We start from the raw sequence: 17,996 nt of genomic DNA on the forward strand, positions 1-17,996 counted from the left end.
ACCTTGGAGTTATTGCTTTGACCCAAGTCCAGTCCAGGAACAGGAGGAGGAGGATTTCTTGGACCAAGAATTGGTTGCTTTATTAATCGTGACCAATTATGTCATATGCCTTTGCTGCGGGAGCTCCAGGAGAATAATCCAGATGATTTTCGGAATTATCTCCTGATGACCCCTGCTTTCACCAACTCTTGGCATTGTTGACCCCGTATATTAAGAAGCAGGACACATGCATGAGGCTTTTATTTTATTTTTTTGTTAAATAATGATTTGATTTGGTATATTCTAGATTTTTGGATGCATAGAATGCACTTTTTGGTTAAGTTCTATTGGCTGATAGCATGTCTAATTTTATTTGTTTTCTTTTTTTAATGCACAATAAAAAAATTGTGTAGAATAATACTTGGCTATGTGTTTTACTTCAAATGACAGTTTGGGAGTAGGCAGTTACATTTTAAAAATACAATGTAAAATTAACAAGGAACACCAACATAGTTGTATCTTTGATCTTAAAAACTATGGGATAATGGTGTTGTAGTAACTTGCACAAAAAAACCCCCAAAAAACAAGCATAATTATATTATTCTTGATATCACTAGGAATAAAGAGCCTTTGAAAATTAATTTGTCATAACTCCATCAGTATCACCAGCAAAGCAGCTTCATTATTATCCCATTAAAAAAGAAGAGAATGTGCGCTGCATTTCAAGACTTCATTTCAATTTGCCTCGTCACAAATGTTAATTCTCCATTACGAACGCTAGTTTACAAGACCGACCGCTTCCGGCTCGTCCTTGCTTCCAAAAATGCGTGTTTGTACTTTGAACTTTTGTCCGACGGACTTGTGTACACACGCTAGGAAGATCGGACAACAGACATTTGTTCGCGGAAAATTTTAAAGCCTGCCATCCAACATTTCTCAGTGGAAAATCCGACAACAATTGTCCGATGGAGTGTACAAACGGTCAGATTTTCTGCCAACAGCCTGTCATCACACAATTCCCATCGGAAAATCCGATCGTGTGTATGAGGCTTAACAAGTGAAACTCCACTGACAGGCAGGCTTTCTATAACAGAAGAGACCCTAGTGGTCTTTTCTGTTACAAATGCCCCCCTGATGTCAGCGGGTAATGTGATCTGAGCCGCACATGCGCAGCTCAGACCACATTTATGGCCCGCTCTGCGAGCCGTGGTGATGTGACTCCCATGTGCATGTGAGAGAGTGATGTCACCTGTGGCATGGCCATTCAAGCACCTGATGATCGGGAACCTAGAAGGAAGACCAGGTGAAGATGGAAGCTGCTGGAGACCAAGGAGAGCCTTGTCAGCACAGTCTGTCATAATGTACTAATATGCAGTGCATACTAGTACATTATGACCCAAGCCTGCACGGGGGACCATTTAAAAAAAAATAAAGACTTTAGTACAGCTTTAAAGAGTGCAGATGTCAAAAGTATGTTATTTACAGCCTGGTGCACAGAGTACATTGGTCTGGAGTTTGAAATACACTTCACAGTGTATATAGTATTATTATTATTATACAGAATTTATATAGCGCTGACAGTTTGCGCAGCGCTTTACAACATGAGGGCAGACAGTACAAATACAATACAATCCAATACAGGAGGATTCAGAGGGCCCTACTCATTATAATCTAGGAGGGAGGGTCAAGTGATAAAAAATGGTAATAGCTGTCGGGGATGAGCTGATGAAGAAAATAGAAGAAGTGCAGTTGTTAGGTGAAGGTAGGATAGGCTTCTCTGAAGAGAAAAGTTTCAGGGATCGCCTAAAAGTAGATAGATTTGGAGACAGTCTGACATATTGGTATGTGTAGTACAAAGCTTAGGCAAGCAATATTGCACAAACTGCAGAATTCAGGGGTGCATATTGCACAGGGGTCAGGAGTGCACTACACATGAGTGCAGGGGTCAAGAATATATAATACCCAGAACACAGGGGTTAAGAGGGAGCAATGTGCAATGTGCAGAGTGCAGGCTTCAGAAGTTTATAATTCAAAGAGCTCAGGTGTCAGGAGAGCATTCTGTACAGAGTGAAGGGTCAAGGTATGTAATACACAGAGTGCAGGGGTACGCAATAGACAGAGTGAGGGGTTAGGGTTATGTAACATACAGAGTGCAGGGGTCAGGAAAGCATAATGTAAAGGTCATTAGACAACAAAGAATTACCTCTCTCCATGCCAGAACAGATCCCCACCCCAGTAACTCTCTCACATCCAACATAGCTCTTCCCACAGTACAGCTGTCAGTACAGATCTCCCCCCAGTACAAATTTCCCTCAGTACAGCTCCTTCCCAGTACAGATCTCCCCTAAGTACCCCCTTCATGAAACCTGCTTACCAGACCAGGCAGCTCAAACTGAGAGGATGTCTTCACTTGGCTTGGTCATGTGACCAGAGCAGAAGGGGAGCTAAAGAGAGCATCCATTGCTTTGAATTGCCACTGCCAGTATCTGAAGTCAGTTAAGCTGTAGACCTGGCAGCTGCACTGCAAGTGGAATAGGCACTCCAACACCAACAAGAAAAGACAAGTGCTTTGAGTGCTCAGTGACTGTCCCCCTTATCCTCCCTCTTATCCTTGTATCTATGTTGCATTGGCTTCACGCACAGAAATAGTCTTCAGCTGGGATCTCTATGTGTTTGTTCTTATGTTGCATGTGGGATAACTCCCTGGTATGCTAGTTTTCAATTCAGTTAAAGTGTAAGTGTATATATATTTAAAAAAAAATGTAGGGGCAAAATACAATTACGGTATATGCACATTTTTCCATGTTTTGCCTCTTTAAAAATGTTACAAAAATATCAGTTGATTCTTTCATAAATCAAATGAGCGCATAACTTCATTCTTGGTCTGTCTATTCTGTACTGAAAGTAGTTTTATCAACCCTGACCAGTTTTCCTCTGTGGACTACAGAACACCTCTCCTATGTTTTGGTGAAGAGGAGGAGGAGAGGGGTTCTATAGTCCTAAAACATTTTCTGTTCTTGGGTGAAAATACTGCTCCTCCAAAGACACAGTACAGTGAGTGAGTCTTGTCACCCTAGGAGAGAAATGTGTTACTGACAGGATCACCAGATTAAAATAAAATAGTAAATAAAGACTAAAAAGGGAAACGAATTCAGCCACAATATCTAAGGAATGGTAAGCTGCAATATATTACGTTTTTGTTCTTAAATATACTGTAATGTTCTTTAGGTTACCATGCAGGTTCAATATATATGGAAAAAGGTTTGCATCTAATGCCGCGTACACACGACCGGACTTTACGGCATACTTGGTTCGGCGGACTTTTCGACGGACTTTACGACGGACTTTACAAATGAACGGACTTGCCTACACACGATCAACCAAAGTCCGACGGATTCGTACTTGATGACGTATGACCGGACTAAAACAAGGAAGTTCATAGCCAGTAGCCAATAGCTGCCCTAGCGTCGGTTTTTGTCCGTCGGACTAGCATACAGACGAGCGGACTTTTTGACCGGAGTCGAATCCGTCGAAAAGATTTGAAACATGTTTCATTTCTAGGTCCGTCGAACTTTTGGGGGAAAAAAGTCAGCTGGAGCCCACACACGATCGAATTGTCAGACGGACTCCGGTCTGCCAAACCAAGTATGCCGTAAAGTCCGATTGTGTGTACGCGGCATAAGAGTTCTGTTCTGAAAAGAGAAACAGGGTTAGATGGGTCCTTTTTATGGGCATGTGCTGGGAAACTGTTCATGCAAAATTTGTTGAAACCAAACAGATTCTTATCTACATAACCCCTGAGTTACATAAAACCAAAGTTACATGGAAAAATTCAGCACTTGAGGTTATGAGCCAGGAAGAGGGGAGACCATACTAAGCCCCCACTTCCTACACGACGTTCAGGCCCCAATTTGAGGAACAGCAACACAGGTCTGAACTAGATGAGTAGCAAACTGCTGCTTATGTCACCATTTAATTTGTGTGGTTTTCACCTCAAATGAGAAATATGTTTTTTAGGATACTAAGAAAATAATATTTTCTATATGAATGTTATTCGTATAATCTAAAATATATGGGTCAATCATGATCCAAGGGGGTTGTACAAGAAAAGTGGGGCATATGATTGAACTCTTCTCCTGACCACTGTCCATCTTTTGCTGCCCCTTTATCACTCTATGTACATTTAATTTCTTCAGACATTATTATAAAAGAAAACTAAAGAGAGGGGAAGATCTGTGCGGGTCAACAGTCAACACCAAGAAAGGGGGTATTGGGAAGGCAGGATGTACCAGGTGGGGCTGTATGGACACAGGACTTGAACAGGAAGTTGAACTCCACTATTATGGAAAGAGGATGACCCAACAGTCCTTAGTTGTAAAGAGAGGCCATGCAGTGTGGAGTAGGCTACACAATGAAGATTCTACATAACAAGGACAGATAATTATTGGACTTGTTGATGAGGAAGGGCATCAGAGCCCATTAAATGTACCTCCACTAAAAGTTGAATTACACCAACTCTTGAATGGAGACCCGGGACAGATGTTCCTGCTTCAAGCCACCCTGTCATGTCTACATGTTCACTGCATTCTAGAATCCTTCCAACGTTTTTAGCATCAGCATTTGTCAATGGAAAGTACATTGCTGATAGTCTAAAACATACACAGACAACTGCTTAATTGTATTGATAGTTCATTGACCAGTCCTCAGACTCCTCACTATTGGTTTGGATGTATTGGAATCAGTTTCTAAAAATGTATAGTAATACTTGCATTGCTTGAAGTTTATATGTAAATATTTTCACCTTCTAAAGTATGCTAGTTCAAAAAATCTTTTGAAATCTGTGTGCTAAACGATGTTGCAATGTCAGAGAATTATTACAGGGTGTGAAGTGTGCTATGTACAAAGCATGCAAAAACAGAGCTAAGAGTGATATACACAGGGGGGAAGGTTTTAAAAGGAAAGTTCTATTATCCCCCTACTACATTCAGTCTAAGGATGGGACATAAAACATATGTGTTTCTTCTCTCTGCAACAGTTGTTGTATTGAATGAGATCACAGTCTGCTATTATAAATGGGATTTGAGACTGTGTTTGAAGTGGTCCGAGACATGCTGTATGTCTTAGAACTGATAGCATGTCCCCTTTTCAACTATTCCTGGAGATGAGGAAATGAAAATGGGTCACATATGAGCCGCTAAGTGATATAAAATAATAACAACGGAATGGAATAAATTTACTAATGTATACAGTATATGCTTGTTTTCCTTCTTTCGTATTTGACCTTTCATTGATGTGTTGCAATTTAATCATGATGTTTAAATGTATTTAAAGGCTTTTGATCCATGTCAGACCTTTTATTTATTAGTCTACCAACTTTACAACAGGGTTTCACTTCCTATTCCACTAGGAGAATTACTAGAAAAAGAAGCCATAACAAAACACAGGGTTCTTTCATTTCACAGTTTGTTTTTTGTTTTTTTTTGGGGGGGGGGGTAATTTTTAATTTGTTTATATCAGTATTTTTATATCATTGTGTCTGATACTTGCAGTGTATGTAAAGTCAAAACTTTTTTTAAGTTTTCAATGGAGTGGTGTCAGGTTTTATTGTTTTCTCCCCACTTGGCACATTCATCCTCACTGTTTGTCCCAATGACCCTTGTCTTCTATACAAAAAGCCAACATTTTAGAATTGTCATGGGAACAGGAAAAGATCTGCCAATCCACTGTACAGCAGAGCTCAGACTGGGAGAGAGAAAAGTAGCACAAGTAGTCAATCAGTTGTGAAGCAGTGTGTGCGTGTTAGCAAGGAAAAAGCAGAGTGACAAAGAGCTGAGATTATAAGCTTTGCTTCTTTATCTTTCACTGTCCAGTAACAGGGTGAGGGGCAGACAAGACCCAATTGTATTACTTAGCTGAAGTAGAGAAAAGTCAGGTCTCCAGGCTCTCTGTGATGTGTGGAAGGGTTGTGTAAATATCAAGATTGAACTGTGACCCTCGATATATGCTTAGGGACCCTGTTCAGGCTATAGAAGTCCAATAGATTGGATGTCACTTGCTAGTGGGGGAGAAGTTCATCTAGACAAATGATGGCAAACCTTGGCACCCCAGATGTTTTAGAGCTAAATTTCCCCTAATGCACTCTGGGGAAATGTAGCTCCAAAACATCTGGTGTTCCAAGGTTCACCATAACTGATCTAGACCCAGGGTACAATGTAGAGATGGGGTGACATGACCTCACCCGGTCCAAGTGGATAGCATTCATCCAAGCCACAACCCCAACACATTTTGCCCCACCCCCAGGGCTTAATTATGGAGGTTATGATCTCCAAGGAACGTCATGATTAAGCCCCGGGGGGCATGGCAAAACACATTGGGGGCATGACTTGGATGAATCAAGCTGAGGCTGCGTTTACTGGCCAATCACTCGGACCAGGTGAGGTGTGCGGTGGCCGGGTCATCTTTCCTCATCTCATCAAGATTGAACTGACATAAATACTAATTCTTTGGCAGATAAAAGAGCTCTCATATACTGTATGTAATTCATCTGTCTATTTAGCTGTGTGCCTGGATGTCAGCTTCAACATACCTTGAGAAATTTTAAAGTATAATAAACTTTACTGCAGCCTTTTAGTTGCACTCCTTGTTTCATATAAGTGGCCAAAATCTGAACTGTATAACTTCATTCCGTTACACCTACCTTGGGCATTTCGTTATAACATGGCTTAGAAATAAATATAGTGTTTATTGCCCCTTTAGTACAAACATGCATAGTTACAAATATTTGGGTTTGTATACATTCAAAATACATGCTATATCTATCTATCTATCTATCTATCTATCTATCTATCTATCTATCTATCTATCTATCTATCTATCTATCTATCTATCTATATATATATATATATATATATACAGTGGGGACGGAAAGTATTCAGACCCCCTTAAATTTTTCACTCTTTGTTATATTGCAGCCATTTGCTAAAATCATTTAAGTTAATTTTTTTCCTCATTAATGTACACACAGCACCCCATATTGACAGAAAAACACAGAATTGTTGACATTTTTGCAGATTTATTAAAAAAGAAAAACTGAAATATCACATGGTCCTAAGTATTCAGACCCTTTGCTCAGTATTTAGTAGAAGCACCCTTTTGATCTAATACAGCCATGAGTCTTTTTGGGAAAGATGCAACAAGTTTTTCACACCTGAATTTGGGGATCCTCTGCCATTACTCCTTGCAGATCCTCTCCAGTTCTGTCAGGTTGGATGTTCAACATTGGTGGACAGCCATTTTTAGGTCTCTCCAGAGATGCTCAATTGGGTTTAATTCAGGGCTCTGGCTGGGCCATTCAAGAACAGTCACGGAGTTGTTGTGAAGCCACTCCTTCGTTATTTTAGCTGTGTACTTAGGGTCATTGTCTTGTTGGAAAGTAAACCTTCGGCCCAGTCTGAGGTCCTGAGCACTCTGGAGAAGGCTTTCATCCAGGATATCCCTGTACTTGGCAGCATTCATCTTTCCCTCGATTGCAAAAAGTCGTCCTGTCCCTGCAGCTGAAAAACACCCCCACAGCATGATGCTGCCTCCACCATGTTTCACTGTTGGGACTGTATTGGACAGGTGATGAGCAGTGCCTGGTTTTCTCCACACATACCGCTTAGAATTAAGGCCAAAAAGTTCTATCTTGGTCTCATCATAGCAGAGAATCTTATTTCTCACCATCTTGGAGTCCTTGAGGTGTTTTTTAGCAAACTCCATGCAGGCTTTCATGTGTCTTGCACTGAGGAGAGGCTTCTGTCGGGCCACTCTGCCATAAAGCCCCGACTGGTGGAAGGCTGCAGTGATGGTTGACTTTCTACAACTTTCTCCCATCTCCCGACTGCATCTCTGGAGCTCAGCCACAGTGATCTTTGGGTTCTTCTTTACCTCTCTCACTAAGACTCTTCTCCCTCGATAGTTCAGTTTGGCCGGACGGCCAGCTCCAGGAAGGTCGTCCCAAACGTCTTCCATTTAAGGATTATGGAGGCCACTGTGCTCTTAGGAACCTTAAGTGCAGCAGAAATTTTTTTTGTAACCTTGGCCAGATCTGTGCCTTGCCACAATTCTGTCTCTGAGCTCTTCAGGCAGTTCCTTTGACCTCATGATTCTCATTTGCTCTGACATGCACTGTGAGCTGTAAGGTCTTATATAAACAGGTGTGTGGCTTTCCTAATCAAGTCCAATCAGTATAATCAAACACAGCTGGAATCAAATGAAGGTGTAGAACCATCTCAAGGATGATCAGAAGAAATGGACAGCACCTGAATTAAATATATGAGTCTCACAGCACAAAGGGTCTGAATACTTAGGACCATGTGATATTTCAGTTTTTCTTTTTTAATAAATCTGCAAAAATGTCAACAATTCTGTGTTTTTCTGTCAATATGGGGTGCTGTGTGTACATTAATAAGGAAAAAAATTAACTTAAATGCTTTTAGCAAATGGCTGCAATATAAGAAAGAGTAAAAAATTTAAGGGGTCTGAATACTTTCCGCCCCCACTGTATATAGATCTATATATATATCTATCTATATATATATAGATAGATATATATATATGCACAAATCATACCAGCGATGCAATTAGTTATTGCTCTAAGCAATCAAATTAATGTGTAAATATTTTAAAATACAATTTCTCTTAACGTGGTTAGCTGAAGCTACGACAGGTTCACTGAAGATTTTCTTTTATTATGTATGAAGAAAGGAGGAGTGTCCATCAAAATGTATAATGTAGCAGAATATACCTATTAAAGTGACATTAAAGGTTATTTAAAAAAAAAAAATAACAAACATGTCATACTTACCTGCTCCGCGCAGTGGCTTTGCACAGAGCAGCCCCGGTCCTCCTTTTTTTGGGGGTCCGGCGCTCCTGGCAACTCCTCTTCAGCCAGTGCCCCCAATAGCAAGTGCCCCCAAGTTCGCGCTCTATGCATCCATAAGATACACAGAACTGTGGCTCGGTCTTGCCCCCACTCTCTCCCCATTGGCTCACTGGCTGTGATTGACAGTAGCAGGAGCCAATGGCTCCTGCTGCTGTCTCAGACAATGAAGAATGAGAGACCTGGGAGAAGCTAGCTCTCGCTGGATCAAGAGGGGATCAGGTAAGTATTAGGGAGGATGTTAAGGGGGCCGCTGCACACAGGAGGTTTTTTTTTTACCTTCATGCATAAAATGCATGAGGGTAAAAAATCTTGAGCCTTTAAAACCACTTTAACTATACATGTTTATTTGTGATCTGTCATGGTAAGAGAAAAATTACATAGAGGATGCCCTTCATAATTTTTGTTTCCCTAATGCTATTCTATTTACGTGACATACAGGACATAATTTACTGTTATACTATAGCAAATGTCACAGATTTTTTTATATATAAATTTGTATAAATTTATAAAAATCACAACTAGAAGAAAATGTTGGCAGAACATGAAAAGGATCTAGCACACATAAAATTATATAATTCTTATACTCCACATATGAGAAGTACAGCATTCTGTTGCCAGGGGCTCCTATCACTCTATAACACACTGAGGTACAAACTTTACCTATACCGACTTGTTAAAAAATAATGTTCTCTAGCAAGGAACATACATTCCACATTAATAATTATGCAACCAGAATTGGTGTGTGCTATAAATTACCTCCAGCATTGTTCCTGGTTCTTCTTGCTGGAGGCTGCCATTTTGCTGAAGCCCAGAGCCCCTGAACAGCAGTAAATCATAAACTGGAACTAAACCCATCAATATAACAGTTTCAAAAAACAGTTACATTCCTGGAATGAGGCGTGCTAAATATTTATGGTTGGTGACTGTGCATTTTGTACGCACTGTTGTGGCGCACTAATGGAAGGAGATTTAAACACCTCACACTTTTAAGCACGGTGACTGGAGAATTTTGAAAAGGGCTATATACATATATATTTCCTATGGGACTTTTTTATACACTTTGATGTGTTGAGATTTTTATGGATTTATGTTTCTATATATTGTATTGATTCTCATCTATATGAAGTATTGAAGTGGCATAGTAGCACGTAACTTTTTTATTTATATTGTGGTTTGAAGGTTGGCCATTCACTTAAAGGGGCAGCTGCACATACATACTCACATTTCACATTTTTATCACGCGTTTGACACCACACTTATCACATTGTTAAATTTAATTGCATCGATATAACGGTTTCAAAAAACAGTTACAAACCTGGAATGCTGGGATTGCTAACTGTCATATTTGCTTGTGTCCTCAACCAAACTGTCAAACCAGCAAATGGCTGGTGTCATAACTGATCACATGTGCAGCATCATGGCAGTTGCTGATCAAACAGAAGCAGTTTCCTTGGCCAGTAAAGGATAGGATGGGTTAATTCCACTTTAGGCTGTCATTAGATCGGCCCCCACAAACTCAGCAGTGCCTAAAAATAGAGAGCAACTGAGCATGTGCAGAGCAAGGTTTTTTTTTCATAGCTATACCTGCAAAAGGACATATATTTCTGACTAAAGTTCCACTTTAAGTAGTAAAGACCAGACCAGTTACTCAGCAAGTTAAAACTGAGCTGAACTCTGGGAAAATTACCAAACTATCCTTGCAGTGGGGTTTCCCTGCATTGCAAGGGATAAACGTTAGTTTTTGTCTAGAGTACCTTAAAAAACAGTTTTACTTATCTTATCCCTCGCTCCTGCAGGCTACTCCTTTCGATGCTAACCGTCCCCCAAAGCTGCTTCTCTTCAGAGTGATTTTTTGGGGATTCCACTTGCATATGATTGAAAGATTAAAGTGGACAACGTTTCACCTTATTAATTAAGCACACTGGACATTCACTTTGCTAAATGAAATTTCAACCCCAATGTATTGTCAGCAGAAGCAATAATGAGATTAATTATATAATCTGATCGGTAACATTGGCATAATATGGAATAGGTGAGCATTGCTTCATGTACAAAACAGAAAAGCAAGGTGTGATGTGCAAATGTTCTTAATGGAAATACTACTTTACAGTTTTTTAAGTGTACCTATTACACTTTACAATAAATCTTTTTTGATTTGATGTTCACATTTGTTTGCTCTTTATTATTTCCTTCTATAGCTTTCTGCTCATCTGTCAGTGTATCCAGAATCTCTGGGAAAAAAAATGCTGACATTGTTACGATTCTAAAATAAGCAACATATGGCTATACTCAATAAACAGTGCAAGCAAAAAAAGTGCTAACTGCAGAATTACCTACAACAGCCAATCGGAAGTCACTGTACTGTAGTAGACCATTACAAGATAGATTTGAATTTAACATGTTATTCTTTGCCAAACAGAATAAGCCAAACTGATCTAGTTCATTCAAATTCCAGTCTACTTGCAATGCATTTAATAATGATTCCTATCTTATTTACTGACAGACAGCACCACGTCAACCTGCATTTGGAGCTGCTGTGGTCTATAGTTTTCAATGGCAAATGTCCAGCCCAACATGAACTGCTAACCCAGCACTCACCAGCTTTTTCCTAATTCAATTTATTAATTCATACTGCAGAGTAAAAACAATCCATGCTTTGTAGCCACTAGATGACAAAAGTCAGTCATACATGGATCAAAATTCAGCCAGGAACCAGCTGAATTTTGATCCATGTATGGGCAGACTGGTTGTACAGAAGTCGATTTGCTGATCGATTTCTGTACAACCAGCCTGTCGGATTTTCCCAGCTTGATCAAGGCCACCGTTTATAGCCAGCAGTGCTGATCAGTGTATTTTGATGGCAGGGAAGTCTCCCCACTGTTACGCCCTGTACACACGATAGGATTTCCGACATCAAAATCCATGGATTTTTTCCGACAGATGTTGGCTCAAACTTGTCTTGCATATACACGGTCACACAAGTCTTGTCGGAAATTCTGAACGTCAAGAACATGGTGGTGTACAACACGTATGACGAGCCAAGAAAAAGGAAGTTCAATAGCCAGTGCGGCTCTTCTGCTTGATTCCGAGCATGCGTGGAACTGTGTGCGTCGGAATTGTGCACACACGATCGGAATTTACAACAACGGATTTTGTTGTCGGAAAATTTGAGATCCAGATCTCAAATTTTGTGTGACGGAAATTCCGATGGAAAATGTCCGATGGAGCCTACACACGGAATTTCCAACAACAAGCTCCGATCCAACATTTTCTGTCGGAAAATCCAACCGTGTGTACGGGGCATTAGAATGCAGCTCAGCATGGAGGATTCCCCCATCCACACTTTCAAACACCCGGTTGAATGAAAAATGACTCACCTATGAGCTGCTTTAGTCATAACTTCCTATCTTATTCCTTTTCGCAGTTCAAAATGTGCTCTTAAATTTACAAATATTGTGCCACATCCTCCTTAGCTTATCACATACATTTCTTACATCCAAGACTTCTTCCATGCTGCATTTCTACTCTAGAATGTTTTCTCTCAATCTGTCATATTGTCTAATAGTGATTGTTTCAAGTAAAAAATATGTATATTTGAAACATAACAAAAGGAACTCCAAACTGTGCATGCTTTCCCTCCCACTTCACCATTCAGTCCACTTTTTTTTACTTTTTTGATGAATTTACTGATCATATTACATCTGCCTAAATTACTGCATGTTTAATAATTCCATTTCCTATTCTTCAGAGTTCTTTTATGATATCTATACCAGTAGAAGGACTTAAATAGTATTAAACCAAAAAGCAATAATTTATTATATTGCTACTTACCAATTTTTAGATGTGATGGCTGTAATAGTTTCCTTTTTTATTTCCCTTATTATTTCCTGGTGATCTCAGTAAGTCTGTTGTTTTACAAAAGAACAAGCTCTCCTGCAGATTTAGCAGTTACAGAGATGAGACAAATCATTTACTACAGACAGGGGTGCATACAATGATCTGTTTTTAATAATATATGTAAAACCTTTATCCAAAAAGGAAAAAAAAAAAGTTTGCTGTAAAAATTGTTATAAACTGTTAGCTGGAGTTTGGCTTCAATTTGAATCGAAATCTTCTAGTACATCTAACACTACTCACACTGACTGCTGTCCAAAGTTGCCCCTGTACTCCTTTGTCCAGAGTGCACTCTAATACAGGAGGTGTGTTACTGGCCAGATCACCAGGGGAAAACAGAGAAAAAAAAGGTTAAAAAAAAGATGCAGCCACCACATCTAAGGATTGATAAGCTGCGATATATGACATTTTTGGTTTAATACCACTTTAAAGTATATCTAAAGCCAAAACTTTTTTTACTACTGAAAAGAGTATGAAAGTCTTAAAACCCTTGTAAAGTTTTTATTGATGTGTATATTACTGCTAGAATGATTTGCCTTCTCTATCATTGCTGGCGACCATTGTCACTGAGAAAGTGATGGAAAATCCAAAATGAAATAATTGCTTCTAATAACCTTTGCTGTATTTATGCTGTAAATATAATATATAAATATACAGAAGCAACTCTGCAATGCCGTTAAACATATATACTTATGTAACAAACACTAAATTCAAGTTTGAATTTAATGCTTACAATTTTTCGTTAAACATACTATAAAATAAAAACACTCATTAAAGGGAAATTATGAAGGTTTATGATCAATTTTTATTAAACTATTTAAAATGTATAAATGGAGTTTATCAATTGATTCCAAAAAAAGGTGTTAAACTAGAGAAAACTGAACTTAACTTTAAAATAAAATTCCAATTGGTTTTGATATACAATGCTTTAGTTAAAAAATAATGTTTTATCCAGTTATCTACTTGAATTCAGATGCTGGATGTGGCTGGTGGAGATGCTTGCTATTTAACCTGTTCTGGGCGTTGTCATTAGAGCACTTTCAGTTCTCATATTTTGATGAGCTGCGGGGCTTGGTGAGCTCCACTGCAGACATGGCAACACATATAATTTAGTTGCCCCTCCAGAAAGCCATTGGGATTGCAGGTCACACTCACCCTAACCATACTGTTCCCTAAATAGAACCACTAAATAAAACATAAGGCAAATACTTGGCAAGAAATGGCCGTAGCACTTTATTTTTTACATATCATATTCAAACAACTCAATAACCAATATTTTATTACAACTTTATTGACAGAATAATACATCAAAATCTTTTGCTCAATTATCAGAACTCTAGCAGCTTTAACCACAGATTACCATTGAATAATAAAACGTCTCCCCCAGAAATCTGGGATGATCCAACCACAAAAAGCACTTGTGACAGGGTGGGAGGGAGCTCTTTTCTGCTATTTTGCCAACTGCAGGAAATTCCCCAATCGTGCAGCCCATATATAGCGTTTTCAAGAAACTTCCAGGAATCCTGATTAGGTCAAATTGGATACCTTATCTGCATATTTAAAGGGACAATGTACCAATTATATTTACATTAAAACAAATGTCATTATACGCTATTAAAGGAAAAATGGGCTGGGGTGGCTGCAATCCCAGGAAAGTGGGCCCAAATAGTTGTGCCCCCTTTATTAATTCTACAGACACAATGAAGCCTTTCTGGGTAGTGGGTGGTTTATAGCTTTGACATTTTCAATTTTCAATCATGTCTTTATATGAAAAGTTGTGTTGTTGCAGTAGGGAACATTTTCTAATCATATCAAATACATAGTCACCTTCATTCATGTCCCTCTTTAGTAATAAATAGTGATTGCCTGTATAATTTACACATTTAGTTTATAACATGCTTTGAGAATTGTGTAACAGGATGGCAACAGACTCCTTTTATTTTAGGAAATCAATAAAGGAGCTGTCCTATTACTGCATTATGATGCTACCTACTTTTCCTTTACATACTGATTAAGCACCCAGTGCATAGTGAGTCTGGTTGTGGCACTGGCTGTAAGTATACATTGCTATGTAGTAATGCAAAGGTACATGAATAAAGTAAGCACTGGTCTTTCAAATGAAGTAAAACTGATTTTAAAGCTATTTTATTGAATTTAAGGGAACCATTTATAATTTTTTATGTCCAGTTATTTAAAATAAATATGTATTATATATGTGGTCTGTGGCTAATGGAAAGGTTTATTTTAGTTTTATTAAACCCATTTGCCTTTGTGAAAGCATACATGCATGGATGTACAACCATGTAAACCATTTTAATGGAAAGGAAAATTGAACACTACTCTCTTTAAGCACAAGGCCAGCTTAAGCAAATTAGACACTAAGTGTGAAGCCAGTAGAATAAGTTAACCCTGATCACTGTTCAATACATGGGTGTTTACAGATAGCTAGGATATGACAGGACCTGTTCTCTATTTCCAGACAAGACAATCCCGTATAATTTGCCCTACAAATATAATTCTGGTTAATTAAAACATAACTATTTTAAAGAGAACATGCACTAAAAAAGTCCCTTAATTACTGCTGGTCCAAAAATGCCTCCTTGGTGCCCCAAATTGCAAGGCACTATTGTTTGGAAATATTGAACCAATTTCCTGCTCAAGAGTCTCCACCCATTCCCTTCTGCACTCTAAGCCTGACAATTGTCCCTTTACTACTATGAATAGTCTCACAGCTAGGTACCTAGAGGTTATTGCTAGGTGGTGCCACTGGTGGTTTTTTTTTTTTTTTTCACTTCAAGTTAGAAATTAAACATGCCTCTTTAAATATTAGACTGTAGTCACAGTGAAAAGTATTTATTCTAAAATAAGTGAAATGTAATTTTAATAATTATTGTCCCAAAAAAGTGCAGCTCTCTCCTTCAATAAAGTGCATTCAAATTATAATGCATAAATAAATATCTGAAAACAGTGTAAAAATCATCTATATATAATAAATTTATGTGTCTCCATCTTTTCTTTTAAAAATATATACAGTCAATCAATAAATGATACAATGTCCGTAACAAAAAGTGCAGTCCCATACACTGGAAACTCTTCAGTAATTGCCTCTGATCACCACAGTGCCCTTCAGCCCACCTATGGGTGTCTTCTCACCTGCTTGAATGGACCTCACTAATTAAAGGAGGTCTATATGCACTTTGCAGTCTTATAAGTGGCACCGCTCCCACTGGCTATACACTCCAAAGCTGTGGCTCTCAGCAGCTCTCAGCGTGATGTCAATCATATAGAAGGCAAGAGGAAAGAACCATAGTGCAAATTGCTATTAAAAAGTAATTATTTCCATATAAAATCTACTCACATTTCAGAAAAAAAAATGAGCATTTCACAATACAATCTTCTGCATACACAGCTCCACCTAGTCCCAGCGTGATTACGTCACCGCCCACCTCGCACATAGCACCCAATGGGCTTTCTCAAAGGTTCGGGCTAGTGGACTGCATCACGCTCCTTCAATAAAGTGCTATCATTTAAATGCACTTTATTGAAGCAGTGTGCTGCACTTTTTTGTGACTATATATATTTATTGCATTTTGTACAGGTGGTTGGATGCATAGTGGTGCTAGCTGCTTCCTATGAGTAATAGATGGTTTATACACAGGGATAGCGTGGAAAGTTTTTTCACATTTATATAATTTTAATAAAAACCTTAACCCTATTCTGTAGTTTTGTCATTATTCAAAAGTGAATGCTGCAGTTATTTAATTCACAGTAACTTGTTCCAGTGAAGGTCCCCAGTGCAGTCTTCATGTAAGAGGATACAGTTAGAATAATATGTACACTACTTAACACACTATTAGCCACATAAACATTCCTATAAAACAGAATTTGGCAGGAGGAGATACTGAAAACATCTGTGATCCATACATTACATGTAATATTCTTTGATGCGTTTGGCTGTAGAGACATCCTATCAGAAAACTTGGTTTAAATGCTTATATTGTCTAAAAGCTTGATATGTAAGCATTGTTCTTTTTGGGAAACAAATGTACTACTCATTATTGAAAGACAACATATTTCTCTCAGGAGTTGTTTCAGCTGTAATCTGCAACATTACACCAGCTCCCATATATATACTAGACCATGTATCTTATGAAGTACTATCGCTGGTGTTTAGGTAAATAGTGCTGTGTATAGCAGTGTATTTTTAGATGTGTGACTTCTCTTTCTGTATATGTGTGTGACAGCTGGTCCCCAGCATTCAATCTCCAGAGAATGGGTTGTCTAATGCTCTAACATTCATTTTGTGCCACCAAATACAAATGCAGATCTAGTAGTCACCTATGTTGAAACAATCACACCTGTCCAGTAGAGTACAAACAACCAGGGACATCTCTCCATTTGGTGCACATAGGATGAACAGATTATTCCCTCTTTATCAGCTGATGCTTTTGTTTATAGATTGATATGTCCTTGTATTGCTATTTAATGGAAATTATTCTCAAAATATTCCAAAAGGTAAATAATATAAGTTCTATGCTATGACAGTGAGCTGTCAGCCAATCAAAAAAAGCATTATTTCCAGCTAATAAGTTTTTGGACAGATTTATTGCACACAAGAACACTCTGCAGCTCTGCACATCCAACTTCTGAAACTAAAGTCATTATTTACATAGAGTTTCACAGCTGCTTTCTAGGGATTGCTAGAAAACGGTAACAAGAGAGGGAGCTATAAGCACCTTGCAGCAGCCTCTATGCACAAGTACTGTTGAATTAGACAGCTATGGTCATGTTAATGGTTCTTCAGAGAAAGGGGATGCAAGTGTTCCTGGGCTTAACGTGGGACACTTCTTTAATCAATAAAATAAAAATGAAAATAAATAATTACTAAAGAATGGGTGGACAATGACGAGTTCTCCGATAATCAGTTAGCGATTTTTCTTTCTTAAGTGGTGGCCCCACACGTAAAATCAAGGACTTCTTCTTTTTCAGCTGCAGCATCAAAGGGGGAATCCTTACTGCTACATGTAATGACAAGTGAGTGTCACAGGCTGCAAAATGATACTGCACCTGAGGTGAGTCCATGACATCCACTTCTGTACCAGCTATTACAGGACTTGTGTGCTTCGAGTCTCAGGCATTTGATGAAGGATAAAATAGAATATGGCAGGTCCAGAAAACAAACTATACCCAAGGAATACAG

General features: G+C 38.7%; 1 long non-coding RNA gene across 2 annotated transcripts in view; it reads right to left on the reverse strand.

The window, feature by feature from the left end:
- LOC141113377 (uncharacterized) overlaps window positions 1–17,996 on the reverse strand; it is a 64,491-nt gene that overhangs the window by 6,402 nt on the left and 40,093 nt on the right. For both annotated transcript variants that reach the window (XR_012236767.1, XR_012236768.1), the window contains one exon: window positions 10,218–10,428. This is a non-coding gene — a long non-coding RNA (uncharacterized lncRNA). The remainder of the gene's footprint in view (window positions 1–10,217; window positions 10,429–17,996) is intronic.

This window comes from Aquarana catesbeiana, linkage group LG01 (genome assembly GCF_042186555.1).
Source record: "Aquarana catesbeiana isolate 2022-GZ linkage group LG01, ASM4218655v1, whole genome shotgun sequence".
Taxonomy (NCBI): Eukaryota; Metazoa; Chordata; class Amphibia; order Anura; family Ranidae; genus Aquarana; species Aquarana catesbeiana.